The sequence below is a fragment of the Parasteatoda tepidariorum genome, chromosome 7 (assembly GCF_043381705.1).
Source record: "Parasteatoda tepidariorum isolate YZ-2023 chromosome 7, CAS_Ptep_4.0, whole genome shotgun sequence".
Classification (NCBI taxonomy): Eukaryota; Metazoa; Arthropoda; class Arachnida; order Araneae; family Theridiidae; genus Parasteatoda; species Parasteatoda tepidariorum.
This window is the reverse complement of record NC_092210.1, coordinates 49,171,454-49,193,432: the sequence shown is the minus strand read 5'-3', so window position 1 is coordinate 49,193,432 and position 21,979 is coordinate 49,171,454. Positions and strand designations below refer to the sequence as shown.

Sequence of the window (21,979 nt, the reverse complement as noted above, 5' to 3'; positions counted from 1 at the left end):
TATATATATATATATAATGGGGTAACAATAATCAATTGGATGTTTGAAAGCAATGCTATGAATAAGTCAGTCAATCGGGTTTGACCATAACGCACATGCATGACGTCACTTGCAGTCATCCAATAAAATCTGATCCGAAAAATTATTCAGTGGGATAATAAGCCCAAGGCTTGAAGCTGTAACGTTAAAACGGCATACATAACCACATAATTAGACACTACCATGTGATTAGGTACAAATACTCAATATCATCAAAACAAAAGCTTATAGCTAATTACTAGTGTGTATTTAAAAAATATTATGAATTATTTTGAAAATTATGAATATAATGATTAAAATAATTTAATAACTTAATATCTTATAATTTCTTACATTTGTATTTCTATTGAAATATTTCATTATAAAAGCCACAAAAAATCATACACAGTTAGATTATTTTGAACCATAATTTTTTTAACCATGTTTTTTTTTAATTTTTATAACCCACAATCGATAGTTTTTTTCATTTAAATTTCTAAAATGTAAAAAAAAAAAGAAAAAGACAAAAATTATGACTCAAACAGAATTTTGCCAATTTTGTAAAATGAAGTAAGAGTTCAATTATTTGAATTCAATTATTTTAGTTTAATTTATTTCTTTTTTCTTTTTCTTTCCTTTTTTTCTGTAAAGCATTTCAAGTTAATTAAATGGTTTGTAGGATTTCACAATGGATCCTTACGAACTATTTTTTATAATCTAAAGTTTATGTAGTCTAATTGATCAATATCCATAATTTATTGGGAATTGATGAATTTTTATAATTATTGGGAAGACCGATTAGATTACATACTTTAGCATATTCTAGTGTTTAAACGTCTCCGATGAAGGAAAATTTAGTAGCATTTGAATCCAATTTTTTTATTCTTAATATATTTTTTTAAGGTCTGAAAACTCAAGAGTCCCATTGCTCATTTTTCCATAGTGAGATTAAAAATTAATGGAGCACTATAAGAAAAAAAGTAAATAAATAATATTTCGTGACGATGTTGCGCATTTAATCAGTCCAAGGGGTTTTTAGTATATTTGAAGAAAAACTAAGCCTAACCCGAAGCTCACACGACAAAGAACGTGTTAACTTTTGGCATTCCTCTATTTTTTTCTTTATAGTAATGGAAATAAATGTGACAAAAAAATTAGGTGAAATAAACACTTCCAAGAGGTTAAGGTAATTCGAATATATTTTAGCAAAAAAAGGAAAGTGCCAGTCAACACCCATCCCCATTTCCAAAACTCACGTGGATCGAAAACGTGTAAGTTGTTTGGCATTTTTATTTTGACTGCATCAGTAATTATCAGGCCAACGAACAATAAAAAATAAAAAAAAATATATAGGTCTCTTTTGACTTACTCTACAGGTGAAATGAATCAACAGCAACGCATAAGCTATTTCCTCTCCTCAAACTAAAATAGAAAATAGCACGCATGAGGTGGATTAAGATTATCTCAATTTACGAACGAAAAACTAATATTCAAAATATTTTAATATCTAGAATTATGAAGAATTTGTAGTTCGTATTAATTGCTATGAGATTTGAAAAACACTAAAACAATAAAATTGAAATTTCTGTGTACTATATCGTTCTTACCAGCTTATTGAATGCGTCTACTGGTTTTGGAGTTATTTCGCCTGGAGCTTTTCTTTCTTTTTTTTTTAAAGTTTTTTTTTTTTTTACTCGATGACCCATTTGAAAAATATTTATAAAGAAGGAAACCGAAACGCAGAAAAAAAAATTAAATTTCCTCCCGTGTTGCAATTTTTAAAAGAGTATTCCCCAGAAATTTTGTTTTAGTTATCAAACGACGGGGTAGCTTTATTTAATTTTCAGGTCAAGTTTTTTTTCCCTGAAAAAACCCTTAAATAAGAGAAAAAGTTTGTATTATTGTTTTGAAAATACTTTTTTGGAGTCGAAAAAAAAAAGATGTTTGTTTTCCACTTACGAAATTACATTAAGGAGACAATTTGAACTTTGCGTGGGGGTAACTTTGTCTCATTTTCAGGATTTTTTTTCTCTTTTTGTTTGTTTATTTATTTATTGTAAAATACCTCAAACAAAGGAGGAAATTTACTCTATTATTCTTTCTGAAAATATGTTTTGTGGATAGGGGAAAAGAAAAAAAAGTACTCCTCCTCTCGTCGAAAATTATAAATGATATTCGAAATAAATTATAAATTATTACTCGAAAATTATATTTCTTCTCTCAACTCCTATCTCCTCTCTCAACACAGTCTCAACTTGGCATGGGCTGCTTCGTCTCAACATGTAAATTACATTGAGTAACTGAGAAGAATTCGTCTCATTTTTAGTCTTGTTTTAACAAAAAATTTCACATTATAATTTTGAAGAAGATTTTTTTCAACATAAAAGAGGAGAAATTATTGGCCACTCTAAAATTGGCAACATTTTATTTTATTTTATTCGAAAAACAGAATCATATTTTTTCGACAGATGGCAATTTTGTCTCAGAAGGTTATAATTTACATTGGGTAACTGGTTATAGACAAACAGGAGATCTAATATATTCACTTTGATAATTTGAAACGATCGCTATTCCTGATATTTAAAACATTAAAAAAGCAAATAAAGTTTTCGAGAACGCAAATCAAAATTTTTGCATTTTATTAATTAATATCTTTACTAAACACTAAAATTTCAGTTTTGAACTATCTAAAGTATCAAAACTCTAATTGTGTTTAGTATCAGAAAGCTTAAGCATGCCAAACATTTTGCCAAAAACATAAACATAAGTTGCCAAAACTGTAATTGAGAAATATGTTTAGATATCAGAGGGTTACTAAACTGCATTTACGGATGCCACTTTTTAATCTTTTTGAAGATGTAAATTTATGAAATTCCCTCAAACTTAACATCTGTATTGGAATAAAAACAACCAGACTACGAGCTATCGTTATATAATTAAATTTATTGTTATCGTTACATATCGTATATATTGCTATATATCGTTTTATCGTCATAATAATTATATTTGTCATAATGTAAGGCACAAGCATGCCAAACATTATGTCAAAAACTTAAACATTAGTTGCCAAAACTGTAATTGAGAAATTTGTTCAGATATTAGAGGGTTACTAAACTGCATTTACGGATGCCACTTTTTGATTTTATTGAAGAATTTGAAAATGTAAATTTATGATATTCCCTCAAACTTAACAACTGTAATGGAATAAAAACAACTAGATTACGAGCAATCGTTATATAATTAAATTTATCGTTATCGTTAAATATCATATATATCGCTATATATAGTTTTATTGTTATAATAATTAAATTTGGCATAATGTAAAGCATAAGCATGCCAAACATTATGCCAAAAACTTAAACATTAGTTGCCAAAAATGTAATTGAGAAATATGTTTAGATATCAGTACAATGCTGATACTATAATGCTACAATTACTACAATGCTGAATACAATTAATACCTTGACCAGCAAAATAACTCAGACCAATATTCACGAATCTTGGCTCAATAAGAATTCAAAGGATCGTTATTTTCCGATATTGGTCCTATATAGAATTGTCCGAATCACCTGATCCTGAATAGCAACTTTGCAGCCAATATCGGCCCTATATAGAGTTGTCAGATTCACACTTTATTTTTATATTCATTATTCAGCCAATATATGCCCTATATTGACTGTAAATCGGCAGATATTGGTCATATATAGGACCAATATTAAAAAATCTAGGCACCTTGATGCATATTCGCTTAGGACTCATATTGAGCCAATTTTGAGCCTAATTGAGGCCAAGGTAAAATTGTTGCTAGGGTGAATGAAGATTAATGTTTTGATACTTTAATTTCTTATTATTAATTTAGTCATTATTCACCATTTGTTCTTCTGGAATAATTTATTTTCAAAGTAAATTGCAGACAAATAAAGATTATTATTACTTCGAGATTTTGAGCAAATATTTGGAAAGCAATCGCTAAAAGAACAGAAAATATATTTTCTTATGCTGCTAAATTAAAATTCATTAACTTTCTTAAGTAGTTTATGTAATATGAAAATCGTATCATGATTTTTATAACATGAAAATCGTTAAATCGTTTTGAAATTCGTTCTGCCAAAGTTAAAACTGTACGACCTAAGAACTTAAAATTGAAATTACAAGGGCGTGTTGAAAAATGTACGAAAAGTACGGTGAAAATTGAAACATTTGTGTCTAATTATTAGTTAAAAAATTATCAACTACTAAACTTGTAGTAAAAAACACTATGCGGGTCGCAATGCAGACCCTAGGAATGAAAAACATATTTGAAATTTGACGTTCTAAACGAGTCATTTTTTTGCAAATTAAATATTTTTTTTCATGCACAGTTGATTGCTTTTCAAATCCAGTCCAGTTTCATTTAGTTAATGATTATTAACAAAATGTTTTGAAATAAAATTATAATAATTGCGTATTTTATATAAAGAATTATTACACTGGAGAAATTTTTTTTAATTTTTTTTTTGCCTTTATACAAATACTTTATTTTGCTTAATTGGCGAGAGAGGATTTCAAATCCGAAATTAGTTTAGTTCCTATAAGTACAGGGTTTATTTATTACTTTTTGCTGAAATTTTTAGTCGTCGTTCGGGGATTGGGGCGCTTCCCCTATTATGAACTGTTTAGAAGCTCACGAAGAAACAGATCATAATAGGGGAAGCGTCCCTAGCGGCGTATGATGACATTTCCAGCATGTGTTTCTATGCAATTTTAATCCAGATGATGTGTCCTAAATCCTCTCGATGCCTGTCGCCACATTTACGCTACCACTTGTTATCTATAGCATTTTTAATTTTGTACATTTAGACAGAAAATAGACTAAAAATGCTACTTTAAAAAATCTATAGCTATATCTAACACGGGGTTTGGAGAATGGAGCGAGGAAGGACAAAACTCTCCAGAGAAAAAAAAGTTTCGCCATTGTAAATAAAAATGTCAAATGAATTGCATTCTTTAATGGACTTGGTATTTCAAGCGATCACATTGCTTAACTCTTAATAGTGTGCAATAATCATATTAATGAGTAAGTTATAGGAATGAGTAAGTAATATGAATTTAAACGTTTATCATGATGTAGTACTACACTTTACATTTTCAGATGTGTTCTACATTTTACAAGCAAGCAACAAAAACATTTGTTTATGCCAATTCAGCATAATTTTTGAAAATGTAAATGCATTTTAAATGTAAATTGTTTGAGAGATAAAGTAAGGCACTGTTATAATATTACATCACGCATAGTAATGATTTAAGAAACGAGACTTAGTTGCGTTTTGAAGCGTCTAAATAAGTATCAAAAAAGTTTTTATTTGGAGTATAAGGCGTAGAAATAGCTAAAAAAAAATTTTTTTTCAATATCTAACTAAAGCTTTCATTTGCTCTTCTAAGCTATCGCAACCACGTTTTATTTACAAACAGAATGTTATATTTCAAAGAACATTATAGAAAACATCGCAGAAACATTTTGAAAAACATGTATACATTATGTTATGTTTTTGGGAGATTAAAATTATTTCACACCCTTTAAAATTTAAAGTTTTTCTAGTCACAATAATAATAAAAATGTGTATTTTGCTTATTTCAACTTAAAAATTTTTACTTTTAATACTATAATGTATTTTAAATATGGCTTATGAATTGCGTACAAAATGAATTAAAAATTTGAGAATTCTTTTTTTAAATCATCATAGTAATTTTTCATCCTAATTCAGTTTAAAATTTTTAACGCATTTTGAAATTCTAAACCTAAAATGTTACTTTTTAAAACGCTAAAATTTTTTTTTTAAATAAAACATTAGTTTTAGTTTAATTATGTATTTCTAATCTCATTATTATTGTTAAAATGAATGGTTTTAGGTTAAAAGAAAGTTTTTAAAAACAGATACTTAAAACTGTTATGCATTTTTCTTTATAGTTATCTTTAAATTTTTCTTTATAACTATCCTTATAATTAAGGTAACTGAAAGCTTTAAAGTTAAGAAGAAACAGAAAATTTTGATTTTCAAATCAAATAATTTTACATTGGAAAAATAGAACAACAAAATAAAAAGCAACATGGATAAACATAACAAATCAAATCACATTTTAATAATCAACAAGAATAAAGATATATACATTTTTAAAAATCAATCAAAAATGTATGAAGCAAGTTTAATCAATAACAAAAAAATACTAACTAATTTAATGCATTATAGTTTTTAACTTAAACGTTGCTAATAATTTTTTGAATGTTGATATACTAAAAAAAATTTGTATCATCATAAACTTTAAATATTTCAGTTTCTGAAATATCCTTAAAACATGTTTATAAAACGTTATAAAATATAGAAACTCTTACCCTTGAAAAAAAATCCTTGAAATGTATTACTCAACTCTGTTCTAATAAGCTATAACGACGTCCAACAAAACAGCAAGGAGCATATCGAATTTAATCCCGATCGACTTTTTCTTTCAGTTGAAGAACAAAGTATACTTTCCAATCGTAGTTATCACTCCTCTCAGGTACTTTACGAACTCTATGAGCCCTGCGGGTAACCATTAAGGAAAAGAAAATCAGAAAGAGAGAACTAGACCGCTGACCTGGTTATCTAACGGGCCAATGCCCTAAATTAGAACCTTGTCCCAGACCTCATTCCAAAATTTACACAACGACGATGAATTATTATTTTTATTTCTTATCTTCAATCATTTTTATAAGCTTACCACATCAACGTAAGCATAAGTCTTATTTTTATCCATGCACCTAATAACGTTAGATGAAAGATGCAGGTTTCAAATTCAAGTGAAATGGGAATTTGAATGACTTACTCTATGAGCCAAAATTAACGATCGCCACCAAGCCATAGGGTGACTAAATACACCAAATGGCGATTTAAATATTGTCTGACAGTCGCCACTCGTTCGCCACTTTTTTTCCCATCAAAAATGCACCCCGTGTATATTTTATTATTATTTTTTTTAAAAATAAATATGGAGTGATTCTGAACATTTTATAATTTTCTGAAAATTACTTTATTTCACTCTTTCATTTTGAAATTAGACATTAATTTTAGACATGAACCTCGTAATGGTTGCCATAATTTGAGAAGTAATTCAGAAGAAATGTGCGGTAATTATGTATTATCTCGTCGACCATTTTTGCCAAATATGAAAATAAATTTGGATGTGGTTCAAATTTAAATATTTTCTAAATTTTTTACATGCAATAAGTTATATTTGTGGTATTTTGTCAATTTTTTTATGATCAATTATTATGTACAAATAAATTTGGAAGATACCAAAATGACTTGGCGCGGTGTAGGCGAAAATGGTCGACTGGATGATACGTAAGCACTGAAATGCCTTACTTTATTAACATCAACATTTTTAATAGTTTAAATTTTTCAATTTTTGAAAAAAAGTGTCCATTATGTTTAAAAGAAGTTGCCACAGTTCAAAATACTGCAACTGGCCGCTGGCCGGCCTCAAAAGGTCCTAATTTTGTCTTATACCTTACTTATTAATAAAAGATCTTAAAAATTAAAATTCAGTGTAATAGGCACTATGTTGTAAAAGTTATGTGAATTTAATAAAAAGCGGTGCCAAATGTTTCCAGTTACATTTGTAAATGTGTAGCAATTACGTAATATGTTCATGAAATATGTAATAATCAGTAACAAATTTTATTTTTCTATATATGTCCTGTAACATCTATAAATATCACATAGTTGACTATTCAGTGGAATGCCATATTATTACACCTCCTGCGGAAAATAGCCAATAGCATTTTTGTATTGCTAAAAATATAAATATGTCTGAAGAAGTGATGTTAGTCATTCAATTGAATCACATAATGGCATGTGAAATGAGACACATTTATTTGATTTAGTGTATTTTATTATGTTGAATGAAAACAATAGAAAAAAAAAAAGAATTCATTTTTTTAGAAGAAAATAAATATTTTGAAAAATTTATTCTTTGGGTTAGTGTTTATAAATAAAAAATCGCAACAGCTGCCGTTTTTTAGGGTATCCCTAAAGTTTACCCCTAAAGTTAAGTGCCCCTAAAGTTAAAGTTTATGCTACTTTTGAATTTCATTTTACGTTACAACTTTACATTACATTTTGTTTTGCTGTGCAAAAATTACATGACTTAGAAGCTTGAAATTAAGAAGGCGTGTAGAAAAATGTATAGGAAGTACGATGGGATAACAAAAATTAACATTCAATAATTAGTTTAAGAGTTATTAACTGTTAAACTTATAGTAAAAAATATAATGCGGCCCTTTTGCAGCCTATTGAAATGCAACCACAATGCAACTAAAAGAACCATTTTTCTTTGTAACATCAGTGTTTTTTTTTTTTCTTTATATTTGTAATTTTTTTAAGAAATTCCATTTTGCTCAACAATTATGTCAATTTTAAGCTTTTTTTCAGGAATTTATCTCCTTATTAATTTTGCTTCTAATAATAATGATTAATCTTTAGTTGTGGAAAAATTTCTTTATCTCTCTCGAGATTTTTACTTTATAAGCTCACGCTTGAATTGATGTCCAAAGTAACAAACATATAAATACATAAATAAAGAGACGGAGAGAGAAAGAGAGTGAGATTCGATGTTGTCAGATGTTGAAATCGTTATATAGTGTGTTATTTATGTTGAAATCGTTGAAAAGATATACAAAAAAAACTAAATACAAGAGAGATAAAAACCATTTCCTATTTAAACTGTTATAATGTCTTAAGTCTTTTTAACGAGTAAAATTATTTTTCATTTATTACTTTGTATTGAGTCAATCAAAATTATTTTAGGTTAATTTTAATTACAGTTGATCATATTTCAAATCTAGAAAATCGTTTTCTTCGTTACATATAACGCACTATAAAATATTCTTGCAAAGAATTACGGTAATCATTTACGATGGCTTATGAGTGGAACCTCCTAGATGGTTACTAAAATCTATTACAGAATGATTCTAGCACATTATTACGTAATTCTACAATAATAAAAACAATTCAGACTTGAATTAAAAATTTGTTCAAAGCGAGTTATTTGAAGGAGGGGGAGCCTCACTTGTTCTACATTTTATGACAGCTTAAGTCGCTTTTCGTTTCAGCTCACAGAGCCATACCTAAATTTAATGAAAAATTATGGCTATCGTTATCTCTTATTACAAGTGAATTTTAACACAATTATTGGACCAGAACAGTAGTCTAACAGTATTGCTTACCACTGTATCATGCATATAATATACAAATATAAAAGATTCTGTTCAAAAAGTTTACCCTCGCGTTTTTGATCTCTTCAGCAAAACCCTTTTAAATAAAAAGTTCTAATAAGTACTAATTAGAGTTAAGCAACATGACAAAAAACAGACTATATGACATGACGTTAGATTATAATATGTACTTAAAATTAGTCGACAAAAAAAACAAAATCGAACAACGTGAATAACTAAAAAATCCAGAAAAAAGTTTTTCAATAATTCTGAGAACTAAATTTTCGTCAATTAATAAATGTAATCAAATTTTTTTGAACAACAAGGCAGAAAAATTTAAAATAATATTGAAGCAACGTACAATCCTAAAATTAAAATGCATAAAAAGAAATTTAATTGAATAAATCCCAGTAAATAATCATGTAAAAATGCTTAATTTTTGTTACTAGGGATTACTCCCCAGTTCACTAACTCCAGAACTGGCAGTTCGTTGCTTGCAGATCACTACGCTTACTCATGTCGTTGTTTTGTTTGATGCGCTATTTTTTCAATAATTCCTTTAACTTCTATTACATATCATTTTAACATAATAGAAATACATTTGTAACATAGCTTGCACACCTTTAGAACTACTTCCACAGTACTCAGATCATTTAAAGATTCATACGCGCTTCAGTCGCTCTTTTCATCAGATTAAAGTTAAAGAGACAAAAAAAAAAAAAAAAAAAAAAAAAAAAAAAAAAAAAAAAAAAAAAAAATCGAAGGATTGGCGAGATTGATATTCGTTCAAAAAGAAAGTTTTTAGCTCCAGTAGTTAATTTTATATAAAAATCCGCAAAAATTGTGTCGTGGCTGGTTTGAAGATGATGATGTTGATCATAAGTATCAGAGGCAAAGTTCGCAAACACGCTGCTAATTTTTTATTATTATATTTATAAACATATATTACAGTGAATGATCAAAATCAAGAGAATGATGACTTTCACCGATGAGTGTCAATAATCCCATAGGGGCCGGGATGCCTGGTTGGTAGGGCGCTTTGCCCATGTCCAAGAGGTCATGGGTTCGATCCTGGCAGGCCAAAGTCTCCCCATGTGGTAAATGGTGACTGTTGCACGTTAAATCTGTCGAGTCTCAAAGTCCTCCATGTTCCCATAACAAATGAATACCTCTGGGGGTACTGATCCAGGAGTTTCCTTGTCTTCTGGATTGGTTCAAAATTGCAAGGCTACGGAGTTGAACATTAGTAGTCGTAAACCCATGAAATTGGGCCGTGTTCAGCGACGGTTATAAAATGAAATAATCCCATAGTCGCTCTGGTGGATGTCCGAAATAATTTTTATATCCAATTTGATATTAATTTATTCGTTGATAGATTATATTTATTCGATATTTTAATATCTGCAAAGGATAGATCAGGAGAAAGATTAGTGCTTGGAGCATACTGGGTTAAATGCATACTGGACAGTGGCACTTGAGCTTAAGAAAACATTGATGTAGGGCATACCGGGCAAATGTATACCAGGCAGAGGCACTTAACTAGACCTAGTGTATATTTCGGACATTTACCAAACCGACTATGTGATTGTCAACATTCACCGGTGGAAGTCAGCAACCACCAATTTCGGTCATTCACCGTAATAAATACACATTAACAGGGTTGTTATATTTCAAGCTACTCTTTTAGTCCCCATAGAGTCCATTCTGGTCAACGGATGTCAATGAAACTTGGTATGCACGCTGTACAAGCAGTAGGAAAATATATTCTCAATAAATACAATAGCTCGAAATTTTAAATAAAAAATGGCGCTCATAGGAACCGAAAAACAACATGAAGGTTCAAGCCTTTATTGAATCATAACGTACGCTCAATGTGCATTCCATTTTTGCTTTTGATATACGCTATCGAAGCTACAGTGAAAAATGAAATTTTACTTTTTTTTCAGCATTTCGATTTACATTATCACAAATTTTTTTTCCAATAGTCTTTCTTCAAATCGTCCTTTCTTTTAAAGAAAAAAAAAGCCTCCAGGTGATCAAGTTTAAAAATCAATGGACAAATTCAGAAAGCTAGCATAAACGATATTTTTAGAAGTTTCATTGTTTTAGCGTTTTCTGAATCTCATATTGTTTGTTGGCGATTTCAAATTCTTCTCAATTCTAGAAATTTGTTTTGAATGTTAGTATTTTATCCTTATATTGAATTAACCCTCCTCAATCATGTTCTTTCCCAGTTCATCTTGATGAGAGGAAATGGTTTACGTATTGTTGTTGATTCATTTTACCTGTAGAGTAACTCAAAAGTGTCCCATATTTTTTTATTTTATTATTCGTTGGCCTGATAATTGATGCAGTCATAATAAAAATGCCAACAAACTTATACGTTTTCGATACACGTGAGCTTTGAAAATGGGGACGGGTGTTAACTGACACTTTCCTTTTTCGTTAAAATATCTACATAGTACGTAGTCACAAAACCGATTAAATATGTTCTCTGGAGTTAACAACGAAAACCTGGGTGGAAACGCACGTTTAATGTTTAAAAAGTGAACATTTAAATTAACTAAAATAAAAAAAAAACATATAATGATTTAAGGCCTCACATACCTTTTAATACTTCAATTTATTCTATTCTATGGATCTTTCTGAAAATTTGGAAAAAAAAGCATAAAAAAATTCACATTAGATCAAAAGTTATCGAAAAAATAAGTCATACATTTTCTTTAATAAAATATGTCCTGTTTTGTGTTTAAACTCATTTATCTCAAAATGCTATTTTTACACCTTGCGCGCACAATATCTCGAAAACTATAGATTAGAATTGCACAAAATTTTTACAGCAGGTCTCAAATACCTGTTTCTATAAATTAACGAAGCCATTTGAAGGTGGGATTAATGTATTGACATTTAAAAAAATGAAATAGCAATTTTTTTTGTTAAAATTTTTTAATAAATTTTAAAAAAAAATTTTGCATAGAGAAAAAAGTAAAATTATTTGTTCATTCTTCGTCATTTTAGTTTTACCATATATTTCTATACTCACAAAAAAAATCAAGCAAATATTATGTAAACTTTTTCCAGAAGCTTGCGCGCAAATAAAAACAGAAAAATTTTATTGAATTAAAATTTCAATTAATTAAGAAATTTCTTAATTTTTGAAAAAAAATTTTGCATTGTTTTCAAAATGTAGACTATGTATAGTGTCATATTTCAAAATTTGGTATTTTTAGAATAATTATTATAAAATTGGCAGATGATTGAAAATTGCTCGTTTTCTCTCATTTTTTACCTATTAAAAGGTATGTGAGGCCTTAAGAAAAAAAAGAATTATTTTAGAAACACGTGGAATAGTGTATTCTTATATTTCTAAAAACAATATATTTTTTGTGTTGTGATAACTGCATTATTTTTCAGACGCCCGTTATTCTTTTCTTTCCCCGTTTTCTGTTATTAATTGAATAAATTTTCCTTTTTTCCTTATTAATTTATTTAGCATCTCTTGGTTTAGTATAAAAACTCTACCGTTTTAGAAACTGGATTCCAAAAATATATTTTTTTTCAGGAACCAACAGGCATAATTGGGTACTTACACTTCAAGAAGAACAAGAAGATAACTGATACCCACACACATGACTTATGACATTAGCGTCAGCTGATCGTTTATAAAAAAAATGGCATGTTAAAGTTGAGCTAAGTTTCTCAACACAGGTTAAAATTTTAATTAACGTGAAGTTAATTAAATACTGTGCCGTATCACACATCAAATTTGTTGAAATGGAATTCTTTCTCGTCTATGTATTTTTGTAACAGTGTTATATGTTTGTTTTGTGTACCTGGCAACTTCGATGCATAGTTAATTCATTTATGTTCTACATGGCCTCATGTCTTTGTGTTAAGTAAGAAATATATAGTGAAAGAATTGAAATCTTTGTGTAAGAATATAGAATATGTCACTTAAGAGAATCGATTCTCGACGGGCTAGGTTTGCTCGAAATAGAATGGAAAGAACTGCTGCTTGCGTAAACAAATGCCACGTTTCAACAACCAATCAGGATCGAGATACCCACACTACGTCACTTACAGGGAATCGAATTGAATAAATATTTATTAATTTTTTTACCATATCTTGGATTAACATTAAAGCTCTACCGTTTTGGAAACCAAATCCAATTTTTTTTTCAGGAACCGGCACGCATTACTCAAAGATGTTGTTGATGAACAAAATATAATTATGCTTTAAGCTCAATGAAGCCGAAATAATGTCACAGACGTTGGGTATTCCTATTAGTAGCTATTAGGATTGCTATCTGTAATTAATTGATCATTGATAGATTTCTAGTGGATATGTAAGTGAAGTGATTCCAGCCTTTTAGCCATCTCCATAGAAGAGACAAGAATTTAATCAATGCGTGATGATGATTTATCGACATTGGTGACAATGATCGAAAAAATGTCGGAAATGGAATCAATAAAATATTATTGCATGTTAGTTACAACAATATTTTTGTTAAACTACAAGTGTAAATTTAAGAATTATCAGTACAAATTAAAGAATTGGTAAAAAGTCTGTAAAAATTTGCTCATCAAAGAAACGCTTCTATTAGCAGGAGCAGAAATTGAAAAAAAAAAAAAAATGAGGTTGTCATTAAAGTTCTATGCCAAGGTTTTCAAATGCATTGAACCTTGCAAGTGTCCTAACAAGATCATCTTCAGAAGCAGAAAAATTTGATCCGACGTCCGGCTGGAGTTGTACGGTATTTTTTATATACATACAACCGTATATTAAAATCTCCTATTGTACCTTATTTTATGGATAAAGAAATAATATTTAATAGATACAGATGAAAAAGCGTCTGTTATTCCACCATCTCCGCAAGAAAAAAGATCAGTTGCCAAACTAGAACTCTACGCCTCAAATAATGCTAAAATTACAACTTATGTACAGTCGGCAAAAAAAAAAAGATATCACCCTGAATAACTTTCGTTCTAATGATCGGATTTTCACGAACTAAGTGTTAATCTTAATGGTTCCTGGGGGTGACCTCAAATATGCTAATTAATTAGTGCTAACTATTAATTAAGTTACGAAATCAGACACAAAAACGTACTTTCTCTGAATAAACATATATTTTTTCTTACATATTTGGATTCTTAACCTTCAAAATATAGGGGGTAGCCGCAATCAGGGAAATATGGTCCCCATAGTTTGGTCAGGAGAGCGATCCAAAGTTCGTACCCCTTAATGTTAATTTCACTTTTTACGTTTTTAGTCATATTTTAAAAACTAATAAAGCAATTCGAAGAAAATTTCACCCAGTCATAAAACTCATTTACCCAAAGATAATTTCACGAAAAAAATAATTTTTAATAATTGTTAATTATTTTTTATTATTTNGTTTATTCAGAGAAAGTACGTTTTTGTGTCTGATTTCGTAACTTAATTAATAGTTAGCACTAATTAATTAGCATATTTGAGGTCACCCCCAGGAACCATTAAGATTGACACTTAGTTCGTGAAAATCGGATCATTAGAACGAAAGTTATTCAGGGTGATATCTTTTTTTTTTTGCGGACTGTACAGAAGTGGATTTAAGTATGAGAAAAAGATCTGATTTCCCTTTTGGATGATTACAAATGTTAACAAAACAATAATATATATTAGCTTTTTATTCCAATTTCACTCGCTGGTTGACAGAAAATGCTCACTCGCTGATGACCTCTTATCTTCTACAAGGTGTTCCCTATATATAAATTTAGTTAAGGAGTGAAGACATACGGCTAACATTCTCTAATTTATTGAGAGCCCAAATTGACAAAAAATAAACGAAACATTTTCTCGTAGACTTAACATGAAGTCAATGTCACGGCATTTTTATGCGATAGAATTTCAATATCTCTTAGTAAGTAGACTTCCCTCCCTGCATTTTATAATTAATCTTAACAAAGTATCTATAGCATGCAAAAATAACCATATATTTAGAGAATAGTTAGATTTTGAAAATTGCAATCACTTTTATTAAGTTGTTTATGCTGTTATCTGCATAATAGCATAAAGAGTTATTATTTTCAAAAGCTCAATTCTTCCATGGTTTCTATAATTTTATACATTCTCTGTCAATCGTTTAATTAAACATATGTTCAAAAATGTTTAAATGTAGTAAGTTAATTTTGTGATAAGTAAAAATTTAAATAGTTGTCATAATATTATTTTGTTATATTTTTGTTCACATAATTGTAAATAATTGCCGAAATAATTTTTATAAAATCAGAGTTTTTTTAAAACTTATAGGAACTAACTTTTTACTAACCAGAGTCAAAAACTAGTTTGTTTTTTTTAATTATAAAGAAATTTTTATCGAACTATCATTATTTTACATAATTATTTTACTTACTATGCAATTTAGAAATCAATTAGAGATAGAAAAAAAAAATCGGACGATATCAAATATCAGGAGGGAATTAAGAAAAGGTTATGGATCCTTGATTAAATTTAATATTAGCTATAGAATGTAAAACTGTTGTACAAAAATTATATATTTTTTTAATAAAAAAATATTATACTTCCATATTTAATATTTTTTTACCAAGTTTTATTTCGTAAGAAATTTTTGGGATAGTTTTCAACAAAAATGCTAAAAGTGAAGTTTCGCGAACTCTCAGAATATTACTTAATTAATCAATTAATTAGATTCGGGTAACAAAATGCTTGGATAACCTTGTAGTTAGAGTTTTTAAAATACTACACATTAGTGTATACAGGGTGACCAAAAAGTATGGTAACAGTCAAATATCAAATATCTCAAGAATCATGCATCAGATCAAAAACTTAAAATGTTCCCGTGAATCCATTCAATGGTGCTGAACTCTCTTTAACCTCACTAGTATTACCTGAGTAGTTTCTCCTTCTTACCCTGGGGTTGATGCTTGGCAATTTCAATAGCTTAAATATGATTCCACAATTTTTGTTACAGATTTGGATTCTCCAGAAAAAAAGTACTTGAGTTTGACCTGGGGCAAAATTTCAAAACTTGATGATATACTTATGTAATGTTGCAGACTTTTTTTTTCTCCGTTCACTTTCTTGCCACGTTGAGAAAATTTGTTTAAAACTTTATAAATTACACTCCGAGGTCTATCTCTTTACCAGTAGAAAAGGTTATTTATCTTACAGTCAGTTTGTGGCATGCGTAAGCATGTTTATAGATCTTTCCTCTGGGGGCTATGAAGAAGACATTGGCATTATCATCTTCGTTCAACTTGTTGTTGTTGTAGTTGTAGTTCATTTACGTCGCTCTAGAGCTGCACAATGGGCTATTGATCCCTGAGGATAATCCGAAGACATACCATCACAATTTTGATCCTCTGCAGAGGGGTGGGCCCCTGCTTTGGTAGCCCGACGACCTACACGCGAAGTCGAGCACTTTACGGTAGAACAGTTTAGCGAGGACCGATACCGCACACCCTCGGTCCCTACGCAGACTAATCCAAGTGGTCACCCACCCGCACACTGACCGCAGCCAGTGATGCTTGACTTCGGTGATCTGGTGGGAACAGTGTCTAAGCCAGTGATTCTCAACCACTGTGCCGCGGCACTTTTGTGTGCCGCCAAATATTAGAAATGATACAATAAAAATTATAATGCTTTTTTAATTACGAGTAAAGTTTAAATTAAAGAAAAGTGTATATAATAATTTTTCCACTCTTTAACCGCGGGAACATCTTTGTCAGCGATTGTCTTGTCTCTGACAATCTTAAAATAAGAAGGAAGTGTTTAAATTGTCGTTGACAATTTTAAAAAATGTTGAAATAAGTAGGAAATTTAATGATCATTAAAATTATTAATTATCAAAGGAAAGCAAAGCTAAATATTAACTTTCAAACTTAAATAAAGGCTAATCATTAAAGTAAGCTATGCAATTAAAAGTTATAAAAAAAAACTAACAAAAAATAAGCTAACAATTAATAATCAGCAAAAACACTAGTTGACAAGAATTAATAATCAGCAAAAAAACTAGCTATAGAAAACAAGCGAACAATTAATAACTAGCAAAAAACATAAATAACTGTTATTAACTAATAAAAAATTAGTCGAAAGAAATAATTAATCCCTTAATAAATGTGCTTTTGTAGTACTTTATTTCACATTCAAAATTATTATCACAAACTATTTAACACAGTGTATTATAGTTAAGTAAATAACTTTTAAACTAATTTTTTTCATTGTGTGCCGTCAAATTTCGAAATCGTTAAAAGTGTGCCGTCACAAAAGAAAGGTTGAGAATCACTGGTCTAAGCGATCAGTCCACTGCGGGACTCGTTCATCTTGCTATTTAGTTACTGTCAATGAATCAAGATTTCTGGTTTCAAGAAGGACAGTGAATACTATAATAAAGCAACCTTACTGTACGAAAACAATTTTACTGATGCTATGCCAAATTTTGTGATTGCTTTAAGAATTTTTCTTACTGTTCCAGTAATCGTTACTACTGCAGAACGTCCATTTTCAAAACTAAAACTGATAAAAACATATTTGAGATCAATGATGTCTAATGCCCACCTTTCATCTTTTTGCACTCATTTCCATCGAGAATGATCTATCAACTTCTTTAGATTTCTTCTGTTTTAATAGACAATTTTGATGCTCTAAAATACTACAAAATTTGTCTTATAATTAACTTATCCATATTTGTAAGCAATATTATAATTTTTTCCTTACATTTGCTAAATCTTGAATATGTTTTTCCTTTTTCTAGGATCTATTATTCATAGGAATTATTTTAATTTATCTATCCAAATCAGTCTAATTTAATTTCAGTTAACGATCCTTTATATCAGGAGCGTAATTTTTAAAATAATAACAGGAATTCAACTTCGATGTTATAGAAATAAATTATATTCAATTATTGCCCATTTGTAAGTGTGTTGGGTTCATTCTCTAAGAAAAGTAAAAAGCAGGGTTGGCATAATTTAAAAACATTTTACTTAAAAATCATTAACTTATATGATTAATTATAATTTATTTTAATCTTAAATTTATGTAGAAAATATTATTTATATAGTGCTGCATTATCTAATATGTATATATAAGGCTTTGATAATAAATCATTGATATCAAATTGAAAAAAAAAATTAAAAACGAAATAAGATTTTTTTCTGTTCAAGAATTAAAATGTAGATAAGAATGTAATTTTTAAATGATAATATTTCATTATTCTTTTCATATCATTTTCATATTTTAATGTGCTCATTGTAGTAAGTAAAATAATTTGCTGTATGTAAATATATTTCAATTATACCCATTTATTTTTATACATATTTATTTTAATACAAATAATTTTAAATCTTATTAAATATGTAGTTAATGCATACACTCGTAATTAAAGAATAAAGACTTGTTCTGCCCAACCCAGAATAATGTAGTTTAAGAATGCTTTTTGATCTAAATTAATTGAATTTTTATTCGACAAATTGATTATCTGTTTTTACGATACTTTAAGGTTTTAAGTTTGATAGAAAATAGTAACTGATTTCATTTTTTCAGTAATTTATTTGCATAATTATATAATAATATTAACCTTTTTATTATTAGTGGTGTTATAAATTTTAATTGCTGTATTGTTGTTCATTAATATTGAGTATTATTTATATCTATTCCAATTGAAAAATCTAATTGAAATAAAAAAATTCCAATACTTAATATATAAATTTTTAAATAAAGCATGATTTTGATCAACTGTGATAAATTGCCTCAATGTTTCTTTCAGGGTCACTAAGACCCTAAGCACGCTCCTGAGTTTGACCCATAGGCTTTTGGCTCGTGGATGGTGCTATAATTGACAAAAATAAAAAAAAGGGGTTCGGATTTTTTAAAGTGGGGATGTCGCGTGAAATCATGTCTGGTGGAAAAAAATAAAAGGGACACCTTTGATATTTTGAAAAAAAAAAAAAAAAAAAAAAAAAAACATATATTACGCTAGCTCCAACCCCATCTCTCAAAGGGGCGATGAGTTTTTCAAATCTTTAACAGCCCCTGATTCCTTTTACTGCCAATTCGAATTTTGCATATATTGATTTGGAATTCATTGATTTTAATTCAAAATAAGAATTTCAGATTTAGAAATCTAGTTACGAGATACAACTTTTCAAGTAAATAAAAATGAAATTGAATAATTTCTTTACAACAAACTTGAGTCTTCGTCCTATCCAGAGATATAGGTCAAGTTCGGTTTTATTAGATCAAAGTATCAAACCCGTCTAATTTTAATTTTTTCGTATTCGACGTATTTCTCGAGATGTAAATTGCAGCTCCATCTGTGAACCTAAATTCAAAAACCTGCAAGTGAAATTGAAGCACTTTTTTTCTGCAATTTAAAATGTGTTTACTTTTTAAGATTTTGAAGTATCCTTACCCCATCCAAGAAGAGTTTGGTATCGTTATATGGATCTTTTAAAAATATTTCAGCGGTATAAGTTTATATCTTTGATCTGATACTTATTTCTTGAGACATTTGATTGTTTCCAAACTTTTTGGACACCCTGTATATTTTACAATACTACAGCTTACAGCAGAATAGGGCCATTCAAACGAATTGTTCCATCGGAATCTATCAGATGCATGTTTCTTCCAATTAAATACATTTAATATTTTCAAATAATTCTCAAAGTTATTAAGCAATCTGAGTTGATATTTTCCGCATTTTCTACTGCCTCTTGACTTATTGAAAGTTAATATCTTTTTAGTGTTATTATCGTATATTATAAATAAATGATTAAGATACCTCATTTTATTTTATTTGAGGACTTTTACTATGTCTGGTTCGGTTACTTATATCGATTATAAATTATTCCCCATATGTTTTTTTTTTTTTTTGGACAGCACCGAAAGTTTTGCGTATTATTTTTCTTCCAAAAACTAGTAGACTGTTTTGGATGTGTTTACTCTATGTCCAGCTTTCGCTGACATAGAAGACTTCTTGTCGGATTAGTGTCTTATAGATACTACTGATTTTAATTCAATTGCTAATCAGAAGTGACTTGTTGGTTTCTTCAAACGTAGCATGAATTATTAGTTTTTATATACTTCTTAGTAAATAAAATATATATTATTCTTTTAATGTAGGAAGTATTAAAAATACAATTTTACTCAAAAGATTGAGAATTTCTGCTTTAGAAGTGTTTTCTTTTGGAAGTGAAAAATTATTCTCAATTTCAATTATTTTAACAAATACTTTAGTCTTAAAGTTCCAATTCCAAGATAGATCTATCTATCTTCGATAGATCAATTGGGATATATATATATGCGGTATACAAAATTCTAAATTGTACTTGTTTCTTTTTTTATATCATTATTTATTGAAATCTGACACTATCGGGCTATTTTTACTGGATGATGATAAATTTGATTTTTAACCTTTCTTTGATGATAAGGCAGCGCGGAACACAACAAGTTAGCCGATGAAGAGAAGTCCGAATTTTGGAAACAAGTAGAACTAAACCAAAATGTTACGGCTCAACCACGGAAGCAGTGCCGGATTAAGTACACGCGGGGCCCTAGGCCATTCAAATTTTTGGGGCCCCTAGATAAAAAATTTTTTTGTAATTATTTATTGATCAAATAGAATTACGGACACTGAATAACTATAAAACACTAAGAAAGTTATGAGACACTTCAGTTGAGGCTCTAAATAACTTCTTTTTGATTTAAAACGTCTCAATATTGACAGCAACATTTATATGGTGCGTAGCGTTTTTAAAAAGTGCTTAAATGTGCTTAATTTCGAATTTCATTTTTTAAAAGCCCTTGAAGGTGCTTTTTTCATTGGGTGTTTTTAAAAAGTGCTTGATTTTTCCCTTTTCAAAAATGAGATTTTTTTTTTAATCATGTCAATTTTCGCCCCGTATTATTCAAAACCATGCTTTTCACGTTGTTCTATTTAACGTTTTCACAATTCATTCAACAATCTATTTCAGCAAACCGTTTTTCCGTAGCGTATGAAAACGCCAAACATTTTACATGTTTTGATGAAATACTTGCGAGTCGGCATGTGCGTCTACTGAGCTGGGTTCGGTGAGATTATTGCACTCTCATGTGCAACTCTGCTGCATTTTGAAAGATATTCTCTATTTCAGCGTATGATCGATCATTATTTTCGGCGGTGTCGTTGATAGCGTGTTCCGTGGTATCGAGCTGATCAGAAGCACTGTCGAGTCGATATTTCATTACAGCCAAATTAGCATCTTGCTTACCAATAATTATCAATAATTCCGTCACTGCCGTAAGAATTTCGGCTTTATCACCGTTAGCTATTTTGCAGGTAGATTTGTATAAGACGTTTCTTATTTTGGTCTGCAATGACTCAAAAGACAAGGCCCAAAGATTACATTGCACTAATAAGACCAACCAACAGTGATACAACTAGCGAGCAAACAAAATCAGACATTTTGGGTAGCCTTGATCCAAACAAACTCAAGATCGGAGTGAAGCGACTGGCTAAGATCAGAGACGGGGGAATTTTGATACAGACAAATACCGAGCGTGAATTGAAGATCCTTGAACAGGAATTCAGAGGAAATACTTTGATGGAGAAGTATGGGATTGCCAGACCGAAATTGATTAATCCATCCATTATTGTCTTTGGTGTTGATGGGGACATTGGTAAGGAAGAACTCACAGAAGCGCTCATAAATCAGAATACCATCGAACAGGAAGATATAGATGTTAGATTTCCCCTG

The 21,979-nt window shown here is 29.4% G+C and overlaps 1 protein-coding gene across 3 annotated transcripts in view; it reads right to left on the bottom strand.

The window, feature by feature from the left end:
- The window catches only part of LOC107448802 (aldehyde dehydrogenase, dimeric NADP-preferring-like), a 38,503-nt gene extending 31,979 nt beyond the window's left edge, over window positions 1-6,524 (bottom strand). The window contains exons 1-2 of one of the 3 annotated variants that reach the window (XM_016064144.3): window positions 6,389-6,504; window positions 1,388-1,440 (exon numbers count right to left, since the gene is read on the bottom strand). The gene's annotated coding sequence lies outside the window, so the exon portion shown is untranslated. Of the gene's footprint in view, window positions 1-1,387; window positions 1,441-6,388 lie in introns of those variants that run through there. The other 2 variants (XM_016064143.3, XM_016064145.3) reach the window with 2 other exon arrangements.
- Between the last annotated feature and the right edge of the window lie 15,455 nt (window positions 6,525-21,979).